This window comes from Pyrgilauda ruficollis, unplaced genomic scaffold (genome assembly GCF_017590135.1).
Source record: "Pyrgilauda ruficollis isolate IOZ18807 unplaced genomic scaffold, ASM1759013v1 scaffold24, whole genome shotgun sequence".
In the NCBI taxonomy this organism is placed as follows: domain Eukaryota; kingdom Metazoa; phylum Chordata; class Aves; order Passeriformes; family Passeridae; genus Pyrgilauda; species Pyrgilauda ruficollis.
Window position 1 is genome coordinate 16,166,261 of NW_024523648.1, and position 24,537 is coordinate 16,190,797.

General features: G+C 37.5%; 1 long non-coding RNA gene across 1 annotated transcript; it reads left to right on the plus strand.

Moving 5' to 3' along the window:
* Positions 1-513: 513 nt before the first annotated feature.
* On the plus strand, positions 514-16,179 carry LOC121354937. The gene is made up of 4 exons (XR_005955358.1): positions 514-569; positions 6,351-6,511; positions 15,737-15,911; positions 16,029-16,179. It is a non-coding gene; the product is annotated as an uncharacterized LOC121354937 (long non-coding RNA).
* Positions 16,180-24,537: the final 8,358 nt, after the last annotated feature.

A 24,537-nucleotide genomic window follows, 5' to 3' on the forward strand; every position in this document is an offset into this window, starting at 1 on the left:
ATTCCACCGCCTACACTTTATTAGTAGTGTTGCTGCAACTTCCAAATGACATACTTCAAAGAGAACTGACTAATTTTCTCACAAATAAAAGCAATTATATTAAATACTTGAGGGAATATTTTTTGCTTTGTTTTCTGGTATTATTTATCAGCTCTATGTATAACAATGACTTTTCCTTCTAACCAAGCTGTTTATGATAATGTTCATTTCATAAATACTACTCCAAAGCAAAATATCAGTATTACTGCGCAGGCGGCTCCTGGCATGTGCAAGGGAGAGAAAGTGATGCATCTGACTCCATCTTCAGAAGGCTAAATAATTACTTTATTATTCTATACTATATACATTGCATCTAAAGTGAATCTGCCTTGCACTCACCCTTGCTCACAACTGCACAGAACTGCCCTCGTCCTGGATTCTCCTGTGACTGTCCCATGACTGTCAGCAGACAGTCCCGACACACACACAACTCTTGGCCCTGATAGGCCAAGATAGGCCAAGAGAACAAAACACCCTCACTTTGGGTAAACAAACTCTGTATTGCATTCCACTTCAGCACAGCAAGAGAGGTAAGAATTATGTTTTTCCTTCTTCTCTGCTTGTCTCACAGCTTCTCTCTGGTCAGAGGGCATGTGAATACCACATGTCAGCCCAACCTTTAAAACTCTTTTTTTTCAGAGTGGGCTTCATTACACTCATTCTTACATGAAAGAGGAGAAAGCAGAGTAAAACTCTAGAAGTGAAACCTGTGCCCTTTTTCATCAATGGGAGTTTTGCTGTGACCTCAGTAAAGTCAAGTTTTGATGTCAATGTGTGATATCAATAAGGCCAACTGTTCAGACGACACTGAGCATATATTCTCTATTATTTTATATAACTGTCTATGCCTGTGTTTAAGTGGAACAGAAGCACAATCTTCACAATTTCGTCCTCTGGATATGAGCAGACAGAAGATCAGACACGTTGCATTGTTATTCCCAAAATATCTTTGTCTTCGCTTTTGCAAAGTGCAGTTCAGAATTAACGTAGAGAAAAATTCTGGATGTGACATTGACCTAAGTCCTACACCAGACAAGTATAACTAACATAAAGTTAAATGATGGCAGTTGTAACTAGCATTTATGATCTCAATGTTCTTACCTCTGGTGAAGTTTACAAGAGTCACAGAACTGAAATGTGCATATAAAAAAGCTCCATGGGGCATGAAATGCTTTGATTCCTTTGGTCTTTAGCAGCTGTCTGGTGGGTCCTTGCATTGCCTTCTCCCTAATGAATGATTTTTTTTGACATTTTAGAATTATGTATATTGCATAATGACATGACTGTAAAAAATAATACAGAATGATGCTGTCCACATATCCCTGTCAGTGAATAATTTGTAACCTACAGGCAATTCTGTATCATTAATACATTAAGCATTAAACGGCCAGACACACACTGTAATCCAGACACATACTGTAGTCCACAGCTTTCAAACCTGTACAGCAGTTTTACTGAATGCTGCAGCCCCTAACAAACAACCACATGTTATTATCTTTCCAGTTTCTTTGTATTATTATGTCTTTTCTTTCAAAAGTCATTCAGACTTTTCTAAATGTGAGCTGTATTTGTTGAATTGTTATCCTTTTGCACATGTTCAGAGCATCCAAAGAGCCTCTCTGACAGCAATAATAAAAACCTAGTAGGACTTCATTTCTACTACTGCATCATCAGCTGCTGAGTGGATTGATTATTTAATACATTTAGCAGTTTCTTAGATTGATGGCAGCAAGATATAAATAAACTACTTAGTCAATGCATTCGCTTATATCAGCTCAATCACTTAACAGTGACTCAGCATGGGGTGTGACATTCACAGCAAAAGCATTAAGTGGCCAAATTCTATGGCAGCTAATTTGATACTGCTTACAGCATCCTTCCACAAGAACTATTCATGTGAAGATACAGTGGTTTTCCAGGACAGCATTCATTACACAGTTTAGAGGACACAGGAAGAAGCATCCTAAAAAAAATAGCAATTTTCAAATATTTTGATTTCTATACACTTGTTTCTCTGCATTTCCTATTTCAAAATTGGATACCATTATGGATTATGCAAGCACACACTTTTGCTTGCACCATGAATTTATGATTTCAATTTACTGTGGAAATAGAGAGTAATTAACTAGCGACACAATCATATAAACACATAGCTGAAAAGTATTTTGTTCAAGTAGCCTGTCAGAGCTAAATTTTAGAATACATTTAGGTAACTGGAAAATGACATAGATAGTCATGAAAGAATTTCAAAGCAGTTTTGTACCTAAATTACACCATAATGAACAGATTAGACACTGAAGCATTTTCGAATATCCATGCAAGATATCTCCCTAGTTTCTAGCCACTATTTCTCCCGTGACTGTATTTTGGAGAATTTGTTCTACACATCCAACACAACCTGTGACACTCTCTCTACTCCTAGCATTGGACATTCTGACCAGAGAGGATAGAAAGATTAGCTGACCCTGCCATGCATTCTTACCCTGAAACCCTACCCATGGTTTGGAAGCAACAGTCAGTGCTCCAGTGTAAAGAGCAAGGGTTCAGAATCACTGGGTACATTTCCCAAAGAGAGAAGATATGGTTTTGTTTCCTTCCTATCCTAGCAACATAAGCATCCACACTGGGGTTCTTCTGCAAATTTGCCTGCCAGACTTTTCCTGACCCTGTTTTGACATAGTGTCTTACATTTGAGCAGGATGCATATTCTCTAAGCTTAGTATTTAAGAAAGAGGGCTTTTGGTGGGGTTTTAGGGGTAATTTGTGCATGTTTTTGTTGGTTTGTTTTTCTTTAAGTCGGCAGCCTTGGATGAAGTCTCCAACGATGTGATTAAAATTATCTGCGCACAGAAAAACTTCCTGCACAGATTTCACTAAGTAACAGTCTTTGTACTTTTTGTACTCCTTTGACATGGAATGTTTTATCTTACCCTTTTACATGCTCCAGGCTGCTATTTGTGAGCTTGTTTCAGAGGGCAGTGCCTACCATGGTGAACTGTGGACAGGGAAAGAATTGTGGATGCAGCTCTTCCTGATCCATTGATGCTCCCTCATTAGTGCCCAACTGGCAATACAAAAGGTCTACAAATGTTGACCCTGTTGAGGAGGGAGAGGGGTGGTGAGTGTCCTTGCAAGATGAAAAACCAGCAATTCTTCAACAGTCATCTGCAGTCACAGCGAATTACAGGAAGGGCAAAGGAGGTATTAATAGCCATCTAACAGGTTTCAACCACAATCCCTGGAGCTCAGTTATCAGAAACCCCTGCAACTTACCATTAATCACTATTTGATGCTTCCTGACCTTCCTGACAAAGATTAATAATCCTGTATGAGCATACAGGATGTGAAGGCTACAGGAATAGACAGATATTTCAGGCCCATCTCTCCACTGCTTTGCAAGCAATCATTTATAGCAGTAATGCATTACCAAATTAGCAGTCAGTAAATGTTTAATCAAGGAGCAAGGTAAGGACCCTTCAGCTTTTCTCTGAAAAAAATTGATGGGCAATGCTTATAAAAGACAGATATACAAAATTACCCAAAGCTTTTGAAATTCTTCTTCAGCCTGCTCATGCAAGAGAAATTGAGGCAAGACCCAATTGAAAAGGCAGAATCCAGGTAACAAAGTGCTGCTTCCTTTAGTCAGGAAATTGAAAGATCTTGTTGTGAATCTAAAAGCTTATTTTATCTTTACTTACTCACCCTGGCAGCTGAAATGAACAACGTCCATCTTCTTGGGTTAGTCACTTCCCCCTCCCCACTTTGCAGTGATGTGTTTCAGATTATGCACTCTAACTACAGAGGTCCTGCCTTGCTTCACTGAACATCCAATTTCCCGGCTTCATCTATTGACAGTAAGCAGTACAACTTATGATTCATCCTCAGTGTTAAACATTGACATATTCTCTTAGCAAGTGTGGCCTGGTCCTGTCTATTTTTCTTTTCAGCCTGAGATATTTTCTTTTACTGTATTTCATCTCTGGCACTGAATGGCATACTGGGTAACAGCTTAGCTTCTTCACTCTTTGGTTGCCCTAGGTAGGGTATCTGAAGTACCAGAGAATTATTTTAATATCTGTTCTAAGGAGATAAAATCTGTATCATGCTATCCATCTATATACCAAGCCTCTACCCCCAAACTTATGAATTCATTAGCCAGTTACACCCAAATTTGTGCAGCAGCTGTCTCAAAAATAACACTTTTTAAAAATTTCATGCAACAAGAGAGAAATAAAGACCATGGGATCCCATTGTGCCTTCACTGCTAGCAGGTACCAGAGAATTTAAAGAAGGGATGATGCTGTAGGAAGTCAGGCTTCATTGCTTCAGCTGCCCAAGGGATCACATTTTAAATGTATCAGTGGGCCTTAAAGCAGTAAACAATAAAATATTTGCTGAGACACTATAAACAACATGGGAGCTTGGCTATAAATATGTTACATTTCCCTGACACTTTTCTGTACTCTGCAAGGTCTATGCCAGTGTTTTGCAAATGGAATTAAAGGACTCAGAAAGGCCTGTGACACCTGTAGCCAGCACCACCACAAGTACTGCAAAGCTGAATAACACAGAACCTCAGTCAGGAAGGAGGGGAGGGAGTCTGGATGCCTGCAGCCAGCTGCTGGGAATGCAGCTCAGGGTGTCCCATGAAGAATGGTGACTCAGATGAAGAGCAAGGCTTTCAGAGTCTCTTGAAAAATCTGTCCTGGTATTTCTCCTACAAAATGACAGTATAAAAAAATAAGTAGGAAGGTTTCATTTAATTGAAAATAAGTGTGCAGGAAAGTCATAAAGAAAAGGAGGACAAACCACTGAGAAGGGATCATTAGCAAGACTGTTTCAGGGATCGAAAGCCCTTTGAGAGCTTTGTTCTGGGCAATAATTGTTTTGGATAGTTTTGTTTTTTTTTTTCATGGAACCAAATGGGAAATTAAAGATCACTGTAAAACTGCTGATGTTTGGTCTTCTGAAATAAAGCTTTGGTATGCAGACTTGGGTTTCCTTCCTGTTGAACAAAGAATGGATTAGGGTTTCTTTCCAAACTGGCCTGGCTGGTTGCTCCCAGACTCCTTGGAGGGGAGGGTTTACAGCTGTGGCTGGTTTGAAACTGCAGTTGTAGTTGTAGGAGAAAAAGAAATTGCCACCTAAACATTAAGCCAGTCGACCAAAGCTGATGTTTGATACAAGATCTCTGCTAGATATGATACAAGCTAAAAGGGAGACACAAATTCCCTTCTACTTAAGGCAAGGCTGAACAGGGAAGAGTGACTAGCAATGAAGTGTACAGGTAAGGTGAAGAGAATACAAGAACATCATCAAGATTATTCTGACACATTGACTGCCCACGTGCAGAACTAAGAAATTTCAGGTTATGGATAATAATTCCTGGGCACTCCCACCTTAAAACTATCAGCATATTGTTTTGTTTTGGGATTTGTTTCTGTTGGGGTTTTTTCATGTGTGAGGCCAAAGACTGACTGTGACATCAGTATTGACTTATGCTTAGATAATTCCTGCAAATCAAGGTCTGGCATGCACCAAAGGAGTGAGTGAAACACTTCTCACCTATAGTACATAGACAAGCTGACAGACTTTAGAAATAGAGTAATCAGATCTCATTTTACAGGTAAGCTTCTCTGTGGGTAAACTCCACTCTGCACTGGAGTTTGTAGACAGTAGGCACCCATTAGTGCAGTATCCTCCCTGTTATACTTCTTGGTAGTCACAGCTATGACTTCTGTCACTGCCCATTCTCAGCTGCCAGCTCCTTCATGTTGTCTGTTGTCTAAAGTAAAAAAGACATCAGAAGCTGTAATTGAAGATATTTTTTTTTCCTTAGACTCACATCACAGAGCATCTTTAGAGTTTTCTTCTGAAACTACAGCATGAGAATTTCTTACAAGGTCCTGAATACTATTGTGTCCTTTGTGATTCAAAGAATGTCAATTTTCCATATCTGCCATTTTCTTTTAGGAAAATTATGTTATCAGTCTCCAAAACTGTCTCTTAAAGGTGGGGAATACAAATGAGCTAAGGTTTCTTAGCACTGATATAGCAAGTAGTGTCTCCTGTCTTTTATTTCCCCAGTTCTTTTCACTCATTCACAATTGGGTTTTGGTCAAGTCATACCTGAGGAGTACAGTGAAGGAGGTCGTGGAACAACCTTTTTATTGCAAGGCTTTTCCAGATAGATTAGTATAGCTGAAGGTTTAGACATAATAGGCAAAGGAGAGCTCGGACTCTGTGAAATTGGGGTAGTTTGTAAATTAAAGTCACAGTTTTGTAAATTAAAGTCACAGTTTATTTTTCAGGCAACAGAAGTTGTGGTACACAGCATGAAAATACGAATACCTTCACTGTTAATGAAGGAGGAAGGTTTAAAGCTGCTTGTGCCTTGGTAACCCACTCCGAAATGAAGAACACCATACCTTATCTGGATGTCTAATTCATTACTGCTGGTAAAGGCCTGGAGGTTAGTTCATGGAAAAGAATATCAGAAGTGTTTACTGTGTTTACTGTGACAGCCTTATTTTCTTAGTAGGCATTCAAATGGCTTCACTCTACAGCAATTTCTCATGGCCATGCATTGATGAATTTCTTATCTTTACATTCTGAATCCTGCTTAATATCAACTGCAACAGCAGACTTTCAGTGACACTACAGTAGCAGTGTTTCAGTAGGGTATGCCCTATGATTTTGTGTCGTAAATTCTTGATTTATTTTCTCTATTTCTCAAATTCTGTATGCCCAAGCTCCCAATGGCAACATATATACAACATGTAAACTTCAGTATTTATGCTTGGCAAACAGATAGGTTTATCAACCTATTTGGAAAAGAATGTGGGCATTAATTGGCATTAATTTGCTTGCTTTGATATCTGAGCCTCGTTCATCTTGTGTGTGTTGTTTCTCTATGGATTCAGGGTGTCTATGAGAGTCAAGGATAAAATGGCAATTGTCCCTTTGCTCTTTTTGACTAGCATAAATAACTGATCCCACATATAATGTTGGCTGTATTTTTCAGAGGACAAGATTATAGATAGCTTTGTTTGCTGTTTCCTTCTGCCTCTACTGATGAGGTTTTCCATAGCATGCTGGGATTTCAAAAATGAATAAAATAATCAGAGATGAATATTTAGAGTTCTACTTTGTCCTGATATGCATAAAATCCTCTGTTTATAGGGAGCAAAAATATAGCTGGGTAGCTATTACTGCCATCACACACAGAGATTTGGAAATAGGGTTTCAGTTTTATATTTGAATGAAGCTGAGCAAGGAGACATCCCATGTTTTACAAATCCTCTGGGAAGGATTAATGAATACAGCCTTCTTGTCAGCACCTTTCTCTGACAAAAGTAGCCTTGTGATCTTTTGCTCTGTGACACTCAGACCAATCCATTTCTTCCTGTGTGCCAAAGTCTCCAAACATATTGTTAGTGCATGCCACACGTCAGCTCTCACAAATTTCAGATTTCCAGGGAAGCTTGTCCTAAGGACCTGTACAACTTTTTCTACATCTTTTTGACCTGGAAAAGAGAAGTAACCTCAGCAGGTATTATGGCAAAATATGTGTTTAGAGATGTAGGATGAAAAAATCTGCTATTCAGACAAAAACCTCCAGATACTGAAATAAGAATTGCTGAGTTGGGGTGAAGGAGGAGGTTTTGTACCATAAGGAGATGGGTTTGTTCAGTCGCTAAGGACCAACAGGTTATGGTTTGTAACCAATTCATGTTCTTGGATATTTATCTCAGAAAGATCTACTGAAAATTAATCCTAACATCTCCCACAAGAGAACGAGGATCATAGAACTGGAAGTTTGTGAAATTATTTTGGTGCTTAGTCCTGAATATATCTGTAGGATTAGTTTGTTTGGTACTTTGCTTTTACATTCTGATACTCACCAACAGCTCTACCATAATTAGTTTTGAATTTTTTTGTCAAATTGAATACATTAGTAAAATATTCATTAAAGGAATTTGAAAAAACATCAAATAGAAGTATGACATTTTTCCAATTTAGTACCCTGTTATCATTATTTCTCTCTTTAGAATCATCTTTCTGAATATATCTAGGAAGTTAACTCTTGTTACAAGCATGTATTTCATTATTTGATATCAATATATGTTACTAAATACTGGGGAAAATCAATATGCTATTGTATCAAAGTACTTCATTTTTTACAGTCCTGTAGTTGACTTCACACTGATTCCAGCTGAGACTTTCTATGGTTACTAGAGATCACCACTGTAATCTCTACTTCCTTTTGTAGTTTTGTCCTTATAGGTGAATTCTAGTTCATTGTGAAACTTTAAAAGAGGTTAAAATATTATTATAGCTTGCAGTATAAAATTTGCAATGACTGAAATGACCTCACTGATAAATAAAACAAGTTGGGATGAATATTTGAATTTCTAGCTTATATCCTGAGTAAAGCACTAGAAAAACAAGAAATATGTTCTTATTAGCATAATTCAATACTGTGGAGAGACACGGCAATTGCATTTGAATTAACTAATTTGCAAGACATTAGAAGAAACTAGATCTGCACAAAAGCGCAGATTACCGCACCAGAGCAGCTCTGTGAGGTGTTTGTAGGGGACTGAGATCCTGGACAAAAGGTACCCCAGCTCTGGGGGTTGAGACCATTTCCCCCACGTTCTGAGCAATTACAGCTGATAAACACTGCCTCCCCTTCTCAGGGAATGCAGGACACAGTAGCACTTTGGCTGCTCCAGATTTTCTGTGGTTTCCCCTTAGTCCCTGTGCATGAAACATCTTTGCTTTGCCTGGGTTTAAACACACCAGGCAAGAAAGTCAATGAGCTGCAACAAAAAATGTTGGCAACTAAACCAGGAAGAGAAGCTGGGACCTACATTCTCCCAGCTCCTCAAATTAGCTGTGAGATAGAGGAATACCTGGGGACAGAACACTTTCTGCTGTCCTAATTAGGGTCACACTGGTATAGAATTCAGAAGAAACAAGGAACAGTGATTTTTTTCCTATTCATATTACTTTTAATTATTAATGTCATACGTCCATGGCACATCATTATTTTTGTTTTTAATTTAATGTCTAATAACCTACAGGGTCAGATGGCTCTTTAGTTAGTGCTTCCAGCTACATCTAAGCTCTGGATTACAAAGAAGCATCTAGAAACCCACACATGACTACTAGGAATACTTCTAGTTTGTTTCTGCCCTATTTACAGAGGAGGAAGAAAGACAAAAGCAGCCTAAAGGGAATGCTGTGGGGAAAGGGATAACCAATAAAGTCTCTACAACATCATGCCTTTAAGTGCAAGAAGACAAGGGGGAGCAACACTGATGAAGGAAATGTTCAGGGAAGTGGAGCAAAGAAGGCATGAGTTTGAAGAGGTAGGAAACAGCAAACTGACTGGTGGAGAAAATAGAAAAGAACACAGCTATTTTTTTCAAAAGTAAGCAGTCGTAAAGACAGCTGTAGATGAAACTCTTCTTATTTCAAACTATTGGTTATTTTTATTGAAGACAAACTCTAGGACAATCCTAGGTGAATATATGCAATTTGAACCTTTTATGCCTAGGATTCAGATGTCCAGATGGGAGCTGTTGGGTATGATGCCTTTATTTAACAGCTAGTACATCTTATGAATATGGTGTGATTTCAGTTTCCTGTGGTTTGCTCACAGTACTCCCTCTACAGACTTGGCTTGGACTCATTCTGCTCTCACTCGTTTTGTGTTGCAACATCAGCACAGGCTTTGAATAGTTCTGCACTTGGCATTCTCAAAAGTTATCTCTTAATACATTTTATCGAGTACCTCTCCATCAAAATCAGACATAATTAGTTATTGACACCCTTAGCTTGGGTACAAAAATAAATCTGCCATTTTCAACTGTTGGTTGAATATATAATCTTTATATAGAGTGCTCACTCTGAGAAAAACATGCAGTGGAAGGTCCCTGCACATATGGTCCAGGCCATGATTTAGGACAAGTGACTTGTCCTTAGTGGAGCCTACCTAAAGCAGATTATTAGCAAAGTCAAAGCATCCTATTAATTCAACAAATCTGTCTCTAATATTTAAGACTGGTCCTTGAAGCAAGGTCAGGACCACAGTGACCACAGCAAGTGTGGAGGTAGGCAGATAGGCCCTCTCTCTCCATCATAATTCTTTCTCCAGGTCTTTTCACTGGTAATGTCTAGTCTCATGTAAATTAAGAAATGTGTAAATGTTGAACTGGAAAGGTAGGAAAATCTATGAGGAACTTTGAGATTACAAAGAGTTTATTTTAATGTATTACTTACTCATATAATGACAAAGATGTTGAGCTGATAAAAAGAATTTCAAGAGTGTCTCCCAGAGGAAGGAAGTTTTAAATAAAATTCTACATTCCCCAAGAATGTCTCTTAGAAAAACTTTATTCATTATTTTAAATCTCTAGTGCTCTAAGACTTACCATATGTACCCATCCAAAAAAAAAAAAAAAAAAAAAAAAAAAAAAAAAAAAAAAAGAAGACATGAAGACATTTCAGAATTTTCTTGGAATTTATGGATTTATGGTTTGTTTGGACATGGCTAAATGTTCAAAAGATATTTACATTATTTATTGTGTGGGAAAAGAAATAGGAATAGGTACTAAACAGTACCTCTAAAATTCAAATTTCACGTCTATCATCACCTCCCTTCTTACCTTGAATGTTTCTCTTGCCTTTTGCCAGTCTCAGGTCTCCTATAGATGGAAAGATGGGAGATGCTGCATCTCAGATGATAATCCCTTGTATGCATCCTACATAAGTGTTGTGACATGGAGTCATGATTTTTCATAAACAAGATGCTTACTTCCTGCATGCTGCATACCAGGTGTTGCTAAATAAGATGTCACCAAATAAAATGGTAATTGGTATTTCTGCAAGAAAACCTTCTCAGTTTGTCTGTGCAACAAATGAAAGCAAAATAGTTACCTTGTATACAACAAACCGTTTGTATTATTTTTTTAAACAGGAAAGTTTTCCTCTTTTTTTCTTTGGAAAAAATGACCTTATTTCATGTAGTACATTTGTATAATTAATTTTTAATTTATTCAAATATTAAAGGGCAAATTCTGCATAGTTTAAGGCTAATATTAACTTGCATACCCTAATTAATAATGACCTCTCTACCTCACTGGGAAGTCAGTCTTTTTATTTAAAGCTTATTTATTGATAAGAATGTGCATGCATTAATACGTGCAGATCGTGTCTGTTGTAGTATAGCAACACATGCCAGGATGTTCCTGTCAAAGAGAGTCAAAAGCTGCTCTTGGATACAAACCAGTATTTAAACATAGAGTGTATTAATAGTTACATCTTACAACAATTCTCTTGGAATTACTGTCACTGTCAGCTGGGTGAGAACAAAATATGAGTGAAGAAAGTGGTCCTGCACCATGCAAACTGCAACCTGACAATGTTCCAGCTGGATGAGAGTTATCATCAAGGTCAAACTTCACCCATTTTTGTAGAAGAGACCTTCCTTTGGACCTCAGGATTTTACCTCATGCACCTTCAGGGCTGCAGCTGAAGCTGTGCTTGTTGAAATGCAGCAGCAGCCCTAGAAGACTGCTGATAGCATCTAATGATAAAGTTTAAGCTCTGCTGAGAGATGTCCACACTTTACAAATGTGTTAGACTTCACAGATCATCTGTTTATCCAGAATGGCTTCAATCCCAAAATGAGAGAGGAATGAGCTGGAGCAGGCACAGTACATCAGGTTGTCTATTTTAAGCACAGGGTGCTGGGCTGCAATGTCACCTGCAAAAGTGTGAGACACATTCAGACATGCTGCACCTGGAAAAAGTCATCACTACGTGAGTGAAGGTTTGATTTCACAATAAAGCAGCTCTACACATACCTCACCTACTGAGTGGCTCAAATCCTGGTGGTTTTGAGATGTGCTCAGATTCCACATTCTCATCCTACGCGCAGGGATATTTAGTCACCTGTAAATGCATCCGTGCATGCTTAAATTGTTTTCCAAGGTGAAATTAAATAGAAAGACTGTATCTGTGATTTTGTATATTGCTGGAACATTTACAGAGAGCTTAATGAAGACAATATTTCTCTGAGGGCTCCATCTTCTGTTGAGGGGATTATTGAGGTAAACACTATTATTATTAAAGGGATATAGAACCATAAGCTGTTTTCTTTCCTAATCTCAAATCTGATAAGAATTTACTATTGAATGTTTGCACTAATGCCATAGCATGAATGGTTAGATGCCTGAAGATGAGATCCATAAGACCATGAAGTAGTTTCCCAAATGTAATGGCAGATGATGTTGCGGCTTGGGACAAGACAAACAGATTAAACACCTTGGAGAAAAAAAAAGACTGCAAAGGGGGTGTTTTGTAAGACTGACTTGAGAAGTGCTTCTCTGACAGTGTAGATGTAAAAAGTCATGGGGGAACACCTGCTTGGCAGTTTATTGAGGGAAGGGAGCACCCCCGCAACTCATCTGCTGTGCCCTTCCCCTCACCACAAAAGATAAGGATTGTTTTGTGAGTGGACTTCCTGTCTGGATTTTTTCTTTTATAAGAATATTTGAGCTCCAAAATCATATTTCACTTTTGCACTGTTTTCAAAAATTTCAAGTGGGAGATACTACTGTTTAGCCACAAAAGCAGGAATTGCATCTTTGATGGCTCACCATGGGAAGTCTTTCAGAAAATGGTCTTATAAACAAGCCTCTTGTTTCTACTGAGGTCTGTGTGCAGTAACACTGCCTGCATCCCATGCTGACAATGGTTGCTGTCCTTAAACTGTCTTGTACTGACTTTTATTTCAAGTAGTGAAGCATTATCCACACCAGCATTCTTTGAGCATGATGTACTTTAAAACAAATTGTCAGCAGCTTGTTTTGATAGAAGAATATGAGTTCTTCCACTGACTTTTTCAAGGTGACTTTTCTTCTATTTATATACTTACTCCATCAGACCGACGGACTCTTACTTCTCCTATTTCTGAAAGTAATATGTAGCTTGCTGAGTCAGGGAATGAAAAGAGGAGTTTTGCCTCCCTAGGATATTGGCAGCAAATCATGGAACACTGGGCCCTGGTGTTGTCAACCAGCCATGGCAAACACTTCTTGGCATTTGCCACTCCTTTTGTTTTAAAGCTATGAGTAGTTTAACAGCAGAGAGCTTTTGTGTGTACCCTGGGTTCTTTGTGCATGTGTAGAATATATAGCTGTACATAAAGCTGTGCCACCATAGCTTTAAGTGATAGATATATATACCAGATACAAATGTGTAATCAAATGTAAATGTGCAAAAGAAAATTTGAAAAAGGAGTTTCTATTCACTAGATGTCCAGACAGTGATGTAGAGAGCCAAACAGGTTCAGAAACACAGGAAATACCTTTAATCACACAAGCACACACATCTTACTTTGAAGTAGATAGTAGTAACATCTTTATATTTTCCACTTTCAGATTCCTATTATCTGCCAGACTGAAAAAAAAAAAAATAATGTGTGAAAATATAGTGTGAAAATATGGTGTGAAAAGGGCTGTTCCTGTGGTTTTCTGATCAGGAGGGCACTAAGCAATATTTGAAATCTAAAAATAAGTCTTTTATTATTTACATGACCAGTGATTATGTCAAAGACAAAAATGGGTAAATTTCAAATATATGTTTGCGGGTTTCAATTTTGTTTCAGCTATTATATCTAACAAGGTTCATGGACTGCTCTATAACAATTTTTGTATTGTTGTGGCTCTACATAATCTTGTCAGGTATGAGGTCAGTGCTGTTTGTAACAGCAAAACCATTAGCATCTAAACTGGAATAAATATTATGATATTTACCATGCATTCTAGAGTTTATCTTCATCTCTTATTTTCCTTTATTTTGTATTACTAGCAAAATAATAGAGGAAAAAAATAAAAGGAATGCAGACAACCAAACATTTAAGCTATGTAGAAGTTGCAAACTTGAGATAATATGAGGTCATCTTACATGTATACTTTTAAAAATTTAATTTTGTCTTGCAAGTGTTTATTCTTATAACTTGTTCACAATAGTTTTCTAAGTGTGAAATCTTGATATCTTGAAACTGCTGACTGGACTAGTATTAGGTCTCCAGTCCAGTTTTAAATGTCTCAACACCATTTAGAAATTACTTCAGAGGTTTTCAGCTCTCCATATTTTCTATTACTAGCAAACATTCATGCAGCTACAGCTTGGCTCTGAAACTCTGGTTTCTTTTTCATTGTTTTCCCTCTTTTGCTATTTCATGCAGTTAAATGGTGTGATAGCTCCACAGCATCGCAAGGGGTTGTGAGTCTGTGTCAGAGCCTAGAAGTGAATCCTTGTATGGAACCACATCTGAGTGCTGTTCACTTGTGCATCTGTACTTCCACAGCTTTCTGGAAAGTTAGTTTCCTAGCAGCTTTCTCGTAAGTTCTAAAAAAAGACAAGACCCTGGTGGGTAATGTGTTACTGTTTGGAATCAAGTGAAAGATCTATTATTTATATGCTTGACGTATTTCTACAAAAACTTTAGAGATGTACCCATGATAATTATTTGAAAATACTGTCAATAAAAACAGAATAAAACCAACAATCATCCCTCAAAATATGACTAATTAAATAGATGACACTATGCAGATGAAGAATCTGCCAAACACACTTAACGCCCCTTTCAAGCTGTGGGTCTAACATAAAAAGCTTCCTGAAATATTTATACATATTTATATATGTATATATACATGAAAAGACAATAATGAAGATGATGCCATTAGCATTTAACCCCATGCAGTTAAAATAACTCATCTGCTTCTGCTGCATTTCGTAGCCTTGATTGGTTTTTGCTGTCTGGGATCCTTTGTGAACCTGATGCCTTGTGAACCAGTCCTTTATAGAGACCCTAAATTAATGTAAGATGTTTCTAGTTTCTAGTGATATTTTTCTTTCATGGAAATAAGTACACGAGGACAAGAGCAAGGGCAAATCGCCCAAAGGCTGGGCAGCATTCAAGAATAAAAACTGCTCAGAAGCATTCCAACACTATTTCTTCCTCTTTCCCCTTTAAGCAACTATCATGGAAACAGCTAGATGGTATTTAGAAAGAGAATTTAAAATAAATCTTTTATTTCCCCTGGAATTACTGAAGAAATATTAAATTACATTTCAAAGGGGTTTATGATGTTTAGATTGCCTTATATTTTAAAATGTACAGGGCTCTTTCTTCTTAGAATATAGCATCTCTTTCAAGCTAACATGTGGTTCAATTTCCTGGATGTAGTTTCACAAAAATATGCTGCCTCTCTTTCTAACTCTCTGCAGACATTTATTTCTGTAATATGAGCTGAGGGTTTTATATATTTCACTCCATCAAGAAACTGCTCCTTTTCCTCTGTCAGAGTATTTCTTTTTAAGGTGATTATTTTCCATTTGAATGCTCTTGAGGTCATCTTTTTGGGAAAGGCCAGCATGAAACTGTAGGGGTCTGTTAAACTCATTTTGAGAAAGTAAATGGTATGTTGACTTTGCACTGGCCTTTGACAGATGGACCATTTCTACCTTCTCCTTCAACTCTTGATTTAGAATACATTTTTCAAATGTTGTAAGGCACTCAGGCCTAATGATGGATGTGTTATATTTTCTTTAAAACCGGATAGGTCACTGAAGTATTGCTAAATAATTGCCCAATGGTTTGTATTTTTTTTTACAGGACTGTGAACAGGCATATTTTTGCAATCAGATGTGGCTGAAGCCATTCCTACCCATCTGCACACACTTGGTGCTGGGGCATTTGTTGGAAGGAGCACTTTTCACATCCCTTCCTTCTTCCTTCTGTCACTGTGCTCCAGAGGAGGGAGGACAGCTTTGCTCCACCAAGGGCTCAGGTGGAGATCCAGATCAATTCCTTTTCTCATGCTGGTTTCACCTCGTTCTAGATTGTCCTTTTTAACTTGGTAATTGATAGTCATGGATCCTTCTGTTTTTCTTTATTGAATCAACAGAGCTCCAGAAAAACTCTGATTTCCTGCAATCTACAAACTGCAGCTGACAAGAACCTTGTTAAATCCAGCTCCCTCTAGATGTGAAGATGGTGTCCTCTAGAGTACTGAGGAGGAAGAAAAGCAATAAAAATAAAAAGGTTTGAAAAAAGAAAAATTTGGCCTGTTTTAATCCTCTCAGAGCTCAATCTGTAACTTAGTGTATGGGGACTTCTGTTCACAAATCCTATTAGCAAACAGCATTTACGTATGTCGTTCCCATGACGCCACTTTCAAAATTGTTCTCCTTATGATTTCATTCTAGCAACATCAGTTCGCTGTTTATAAGTGTTACTCATGGGAAAAAATCTTTAGAGAATATCAGTAGTGCTTTGCCACTTTAAGGTCTTTTAAAAATAGCTGTCTCAGAAGAGAGCTATCCAACTTCTGATAATCTCTGTCATCCTTTTTCAAAGAGCTTTCCATTTCGTTTCTCTATGTTCACGTGCTGGTTTCTGAAACTAGCTTGTCTCTCTCCATTCACTTGAATAAAACACTTTTTTTTTTATTGTTTATACAAATATTTTTTCAAATTCTAAACCCAGTTTTCTTAGGTATGTATGAGAACTGGTCAAAAACAAGTTGTACTAAAAATGTAATTCAGTGAAGTTGATGGGAATGTTATGAAAAGTAATGCTTCTCTTTGATGATTAATTGCCATTTGGAGTTTCTACCCTCTTTTGTTAGACTTTCCTTTAAAATTTAAAATAATAAGAAAATGTGAACAATTCTTGTTCCTTTGATATTTTTCTATAGAATGTGTTGCAGTAGTTAGACTCTAAGTCAGTGCTTTCCTGTCAACTTAAACATGCATATAACTTTTCTGACAAAACCTTTTTTGTTTTATTTATTCATCTTTTCTACATATATCACTGCTTAATCTGTTCCATTTCTTCTCGTTCTGAAGAGAGAACCTATGGGTGACAAGAAATTACATTAAAAATTGCTGTCTCGTATGGGTCATGAATTGGCACTGAGCCAAGCAGACAGGCCCTCTGAAGCTATAAATAGCACAGGAATAGTGGAATTATTCCCCCATATCATACTAAATAAGCCCCACTTGAGCCAACACTCACCAGCAGTTCCTAATTGCCAGGGAATACTGAAGTGGTGGTAGATGGGAAGGACTGCTGTGTTGGCAGGCAGGAGATCTCAGTCTCAGTCAGCTACTGATTAATTACCTTTACTTCTGATTTATAAGCAGTCTTATTAACACACCATTACTGACATCAGAGGTGGCAAAAAACGAGGAATAAATGATCAATGTTATCCAGACCTTTCTGCCCCTGAGCCACCACCCAGGGGACCATGTGGCTACTCCAGTACTGAGTGTCCAGGATGCAATCCTCACCAGAAATCCAGGTACTGTGAGAAAACCAGGCAGTTCTGGTTATGTTGGTGACTTAGGGCAGATTTTGATGAATGAGGATGGATAAGAAATTGTACACATATGGGTTTTCTAGCTGCCTGGGGATGTATCTAAGCCTCTGTGACTTGAGTTTTGCTGTGGGGAACTCACTTTTGTACTTGAATACTCACAGAGTAAGGGGGACCTTAAACAAATTTATGTTGTAAGCATTATAGTGTATTTTATCTGAAACAAACCCAAGGCGTTTCTAGGAAAACAAGCTGGAGCAGTAAATCGTAGAGAATCTCATAAATGTAAATTCAATGCCCAAGGCTTAACATTTTGCTTATTCTATCTCGTCTTTCTTTTTTCTTTCATTTTTCACTTCTCCAAGCAACACTTCATGCAAAGATTTATTATAGCATACAATAAATTTCTCCAAGCCAATAATTAACTCACATCTGGCTAATACATCTTGCAGAATCATAGCATGGAGCTGCTAACATTAGTTTAGGAGGACATGGTAATGGCCTCTTGCTTGAGGTTGGGGTGGAGTTTATAAATTTCATTATCCCTTCAAATTAAATATATTGAATCTTGTTTGTAGGGGACAGGTATGAATATTTGAACAACTTAATGCATTGTTGAATCTATTTAGAAGTCTGTTATGAAACTGTATCTATATAAGGTGCTCTGCAATTGATGGCAGTCTCTGAGTTAACAGCTAAGTCAGATTGATTATGAGCCCTTAAAAAAAACAATCTGAAGGCAGGTGCAGAATATTTTTTGTTATGGGAACTCCATAAAATATTTAACAGTTGTTGTTGACTAGATTTAAAGAGGTTTTTATGGGGTAAGAAAAGCTTCTGATAAAGAGAGACAGCATGGAAGGTGGCAGAATTTGACAATCAGACAGATTATTTGATTCTTATTGGAGCTGATGGTCTTGAATGATAAAAAGAGTTATTTTAAGATGGAGAATGCTTCCACTGTTCATAATTTCCATGGAATAATAAAACACCAACTCATTCATGATCAGCAGTTTGTAACAGGAAGTGCAAACAATACAGCTGAAAAGGAATAACTTTGGAATGCCATTTCCATTTCAAGCACTGGAGCAGCATTAAGCAACTCTTCACCTTGTTTTCATGGCTGCTTATATAGCTGATTCTTTCCCTACCTTCTTCACAAGACTCCTTTCCTTGAAGAATCAGAAATGGAGAGAATCTCTCATATCCCAAAAAAATTGCTTTAGATTCTAAAATTTAGAAATTTTAGAAGTCTCCTTGACACTTTAATAGCTGAGAGATGCTGAGTGAGAAATAGCTTACTTAGAGCTCATTCAGAGCAACATTAGTTAAAGTTCACTTTAACTGATGTTTTTGTATCTTATGTCAGTCTTCTATTTTTCTCCTTAAGACACTAAAAGTTTCTTTGTGAACAGTTTGTGCCTCTGTGAATTTTATTCTCTCTATTGTCAGTGCCAGGCCTCAGGAGGGGTCAGTTGGAAATTTATGGTTGCTGCTCTGTGAAGAACACCAGTCATGGGCCACTTTATTAATCCATTTTTTTCCAAAATTTGCAATAGTCTTGACTTTGTTTTCTTTCATTGTGCTATATGACTACTGTTGTATCTTTTCTTATAACATTGTGAATCAGGAGCCAAAAGCGAGGAGTTTTTGTTTGGCTGATTTTATTATTCAATGCACCACAGACCCACTACAGCAGATCAGATCCACCCACACAGTATTTCTAGCAGGAGAACATTATCCTCAGCAAGATGAGTCATTCTGCTGTTTGCTTTTCTCTGGGTTTGCTTGGTTTTTTTATTTTTTGGGAGGAAGGTGTTCTTATTTATGCTGAATTCAAACCCAAAGGAAAGGCTTAGCCTTCACTCCCAATTATCGTCTTGGAAAGAGAGTAGAAATAATGCATTTCTGGCATGGAAGAAACTCAGGGAATTAACTGATAAAATAACATTAAAACTGGAAATTTTAAAAAGTGGTTTTCTCTAGATGAATATGGTGAGCAAAACTTAAAATGTGTAACATTGGAAATCTTGGCCTGCATCTGTATGTTAACTTTTAAAATCTCAGTTGACCACAGAACTTGCATTACTCTTAAGATATCAATACTATGGAAATAAAGGTACAGAAAGAGATTGCCATTGTGCTTTAGACTCATTAGATTTTTTATGGACTTTTGTGAGGTGGAGCATTCTAAATATTCAGTATCTGTTCTTTCATATGTGGAGATAATAAGACTAGGAATGTCAGGTTGCAGTTTTTCAAGGTAATGACTAGAAATAATAATATTGATTATCATTATCAGCATCATCATCAGTAGCTTGCTGTTCATTACTAGTAGCGTTACTGAAAAAAATTTTGTTCCCAGTATGAAGGAACTGTGGAGCACTGGGAGACTCTACAGATGAGAGCCCTGGAAGAACAATAAACACCAACTTTCAACTTGGAAAACAAAGTAATGGACCTAACTGATACTTAGACACTTTTCTTCATTTTACAAACTCAAAAGGGCTGTATAATCATTGTGTTAAGAAAAAAAAAAAATTCCATTAATTAGGTCAGCAAGAGTTTCAAAATTAAGGTACCATGTTTCATCAAAATGGTGAAAAAAATAGCCATTTTAAGCCTAATGGTAACAAGAATTCCTCCACATTAGGTACTTGTTCTCACATATTTTACAGAGCTTTCTTATCTTAGATTTATTTCATTTTTGTATAAAATTGAGAAATGTAGAGAATGTTTTACTGGTTTCCAAACTTTGACAGTTATTATTATTCTTTCTTTCTCTTTAAAGTTGGGTCTATTTTCCTTGCAAACATCTATCTTCCTGTTTGTTCTCTGTCTTTTGTTTTGAAATTGCAGTTTATTATTTTCTTTCTGAGAATGCAAGAGGCGTCATATACAGACAGCAGAAGCTTTGTTGAAATCAAGATGATGTATAGAAATATAAAATGCAAGAAATGGACAGAACAATGGCAAAGTGCCCTGTAAATCTGTACAGAGTATCTGCCACAGACCTGGGAAACAGCCAAAGCCATAAGACATACATCTTCACTTGTAACTTGATTAAAACACTGATGGCAAAAATCTGCTGTCATAGCTGAACAATGATTTCCTTTATGTTGGTGTTGTGTGCTCGTTGCAGAGCAACCTTTCCACTGGCATCAGTGCAAGACCCTTACTTTGAGGGGTGCACGTCAAACACAAAGGGTCTCATGCCTTTGTTTGTGAGGAAGAAGATGACGTGTTCATCTGTACAATAACAATGACTCTTTTGGAAATACACATATACACAAACCCAAGCTTCCCTTCTTCCTGAAATGAAATACTTTGTCAACTTTTGTTTCCTCTAGTTCTGGGATTTTCCTTCCAATGCACTGGACATGTCAAAAGTATGTATAATGAGCAGGGTGTGCTGCATATAATTCTTGCTCATACATGATTGACTGGATGTTCAGAAATATGCTTGGTATCCATGGTACTGTAACAGAGTCAATCCCCTATGGTTCAATGATGAAAACCTTGTTTATATCTTTGTGCCTTCCTTTCTCTTCCTGCAGCATGAGTGTAACAATACAGGCCATTTTTCATGAATGGTTTTATAAGAGCTCCTCTATTTCCAGGTTAATAATGCCTTGCTGTAAAGGATAAATATCCTAAGTGTTCTAACATCCCCTGACTCTGACTGCCTTGAAGTTGGCTGTGCCATTCAATGAGTAGGACTCAATTTTCTTTTTAATTATTAACTTAAAAACACTGGAAAACAATTGCTGACCCTTGGGATTAGTTTAATTCTTTTACAGTCTAATCCTTCAGTTTTAAGCATGAAAAAAGTCCTTCCCCAAACTTGCCTGTGTGAGTGAGAGCCTGAGGATCTGGTCTGCAGCCCTTTGAAACAGTTTATCTGACTTGGCACTCAGCTGTTTTACCTTTGTCTTAGCCAAGAGCGTAATTGTGAGCAAAGCCTTTCTGGGACCATCCAACTTCCTCAACTGAGGCGAACAGTCAAATCTGTATTACTGAAAACAGATTATATCCTTTAGGGATTACAAACAATATCATCTTTCTGATGTTTAGCCCTTCTCTTTTTCATGCAGGAAAGTGGCAATAACAGCCAATACATTCAAGAGACAGGAAAGGATTTTTCATGAGGGATTATAGAGTTGTTTTGCTGCTCACATCTCTTGTTTTTGCATAATAATCTCCATAACAAACTGTGCTTGATTCTGCCCCTGTTGATATCAGTGACAAAACTCCCACAGATTTTAGCTGGAACAGCATCAAAACCTATTTTACTGATGATTTGAAAGCAAAATAATTTTTTTTCTCCTAAGTTTCATATATAATTTCTTGTCTCCTTTCTTTCACTGCCTCTTGTGTAGAGACATGGAGACCTTGTAGGAGCTTATTTTATAATATCTCTGTGACTGTCACAGCAGCAAATTACAGTGCCAAAGTCGCAAGGACTTTATTGTTACAACTCACAAACCTCTCCCAGAAAAGAAGGATTCTACTAAATTTCACTGAAGACCTAGATTATGAGGCATGACATGAAGAAAGAACAGTGTGAGTCTGTGCATGTGTTTTCTACTCTTCTCTTGTCTGCTTGAGCAATCTTTGGTCTTCAGAAACAGTTAAATAATTTTCTTGTGCCTAATATTTTCTATTGGAACATATGCCAGGATATGGCACCACTCAAATCTCCCTCTTACCTAAATATTACATGGATGGTCCTACTGAGACTTTGTTGTTGTTGTTGTTTATCATGGTTCCTGCAGGGAATCTAGCCTCAACTATTAGTACCACAAGGATCAGCTGTAAATGCTCCATCATAGCAAAAGCTGCTAACCTGTAATTCACACCTGCAAGGCAGGCAATGTGCATAAACACCTTTGTACACATTGCTGTGCTGATTATATTTCAAAAACTCTCATGTCACTTAAAAGAAGGACATAAACTATACACAATATGAGGGAGATACTGTAGCTTCATGTTTCCTCTGCAGAAAGAGTTCCATGGGAACATCATGCTGTTAATTTTTAAACTAGACTCCCACCAAAATCCTTATTATGGGATGAGCCCTATTGGTTAAACAAGGTATGATTTCTCTGTTCAATTTTTTTCAATATAGAAAAAATCTTGTAATAAGGTTATTATAAGGAGAATAGGTTTTTCTCACTAGTATGACTTATGTTAATGAGAAAAATTAATTGCTTTTTTTAAAGTATGAGTTTTCTCACTAATAAAACATGTACCTTTATTTTACAGATGAGCAGTGGAAGGTGAGCAGTGATGACAGTCATTCTCTGAGCAGTTTTTGAAGAAGAATGGTTTCTGAATCTGTTTCAATGTTTTTAACCTAGAAGTACCTTTTTAAAAATTAGTTTGATCTGGTATAATTCATATAACCACACAAGCAATAGATCCATATTGCTGTAAACTGGTTTAATTTTAAATTAGATCAAATATATAGACAATCTTGACAAAGGTGTTCATGCAGAAAGTCAATGAGAAACCACTGCTCCAGAAAATATTTACTGTGCATATAAGCCATTTGATACAGACAAGTGACCATGGAGTGACTGAGAGAGTGCAGCAAGCTACCTCTGCAGTCACAGGACCTGCAGACATCATTATATTGAGCCTGCTGCGAGATGAAAAGTGTTTGCTTAGCTCATGGAAAAGGTGGTGTAAGGTCATGCATTTAAGCTGCAGTCAGGGTAGCAGGGAGACTGAGAGATGCACACACTGGCTGGTATTGTGATTTGACTGAAGATGAGCTCAGCCCTGGTAAAAATTGCTAGAGATTGTGTGGCCATCAGCCTGACATCTGCAGTGCTACTGCATTTTGTGTGTTTGCTTCCATTTTTCCTCTGAACTGCAAGGGGCCAACAGCTCAGAAGATGCCCTTTGAAAGAAAGTATATGGAATTTAAACTGGATTATTCTGGACTTCCCAGTGAAGAAGTATTTGCTGGGGAATTCTGTAACTACTCCTTTTTGCCAATTACCTAAATAAGACTTTGAATTTGCATTGCTGGTGCCTTGCATTGCTGCAGCTATGTGAGGAGAAATTTCCTACTGCTAGATTTGCTGACATGTGAAGACATAAGTTAAAACATTTATGAGATGTTTTCTCCATGCTCCAGGAAAAAAAAAATCCATTTTTTGTCTTCTGTTGTTTGCTTTTTTTTTTTTAATTTCAAGATTAACTTTTGCACAACAGATCAAAAGAAATTCTCTCTGCCTCATAGTCTGAGAATTGTAGCAGCTAGGCTGAAAGGCTCAGAAAAACAAAAGCACAACAGACTGAAATTTAGCAAGAGATTTCAAATTGGAGGGACAATTGCCAACAGCTAATCTTTTATTTAGATAGAGCTGGCTTCCACCCCAGCTGATTACAAAACCATGTCCAAGGGTTTTGAATGATGTGCCAAGGAGATTTGAGGTCTGTCAACAGTAGTCTTGTTTCATGGTTGACCATGCAAGAATTAGAACAGAATTCTGTGAAGAAAGAAAAGAAAGAAAAATATAAAATACAGGCAGTCAAGGCAAAAGGTGATGCATTGCCTTACTGAAGGGGTATTGACAAACGATAAATTCTAGTCTAATAACACCAGTTTACAAAGGGGCCCAGTACATTCAGTGCATAGAAATTGGCTACAAATGTAGGTGATTTGGAGCAGTTAAATTATTCTTTGATATCTGTCCTCCTGAAGCATCTCCACCTATTGCATTCATTCCATCTTGCCTCATTATGTCTTAATTATTCTGTGCCCAGGAATGATCTGTGACATTTCTCAAGCTGTGTTGGTCTGCTTTGTGCACAAAGTGAGCACAGCCCAGGCCATGAAGCGTTCAGCAGATGAAGGGAAGTGGAGAAGGTGGAGACACACTAAAAGAAACCCGTAGAGTCATTTTTCTGCAGTGAAGGAGGAGTTGAGAGGGAAGGAAAAGGTGAATTTCTCTGTTCATACATCTTACTAACAAGGCAACAGAATTGACGAAAGAGCTTAAGGTCTGTTTGCACTTTGCAGTCCAGTAATGCTGAAAGACAGCCAAGTTAGTCATGGAGTTAAAAGCAGGAGTAAAAGCAGAGT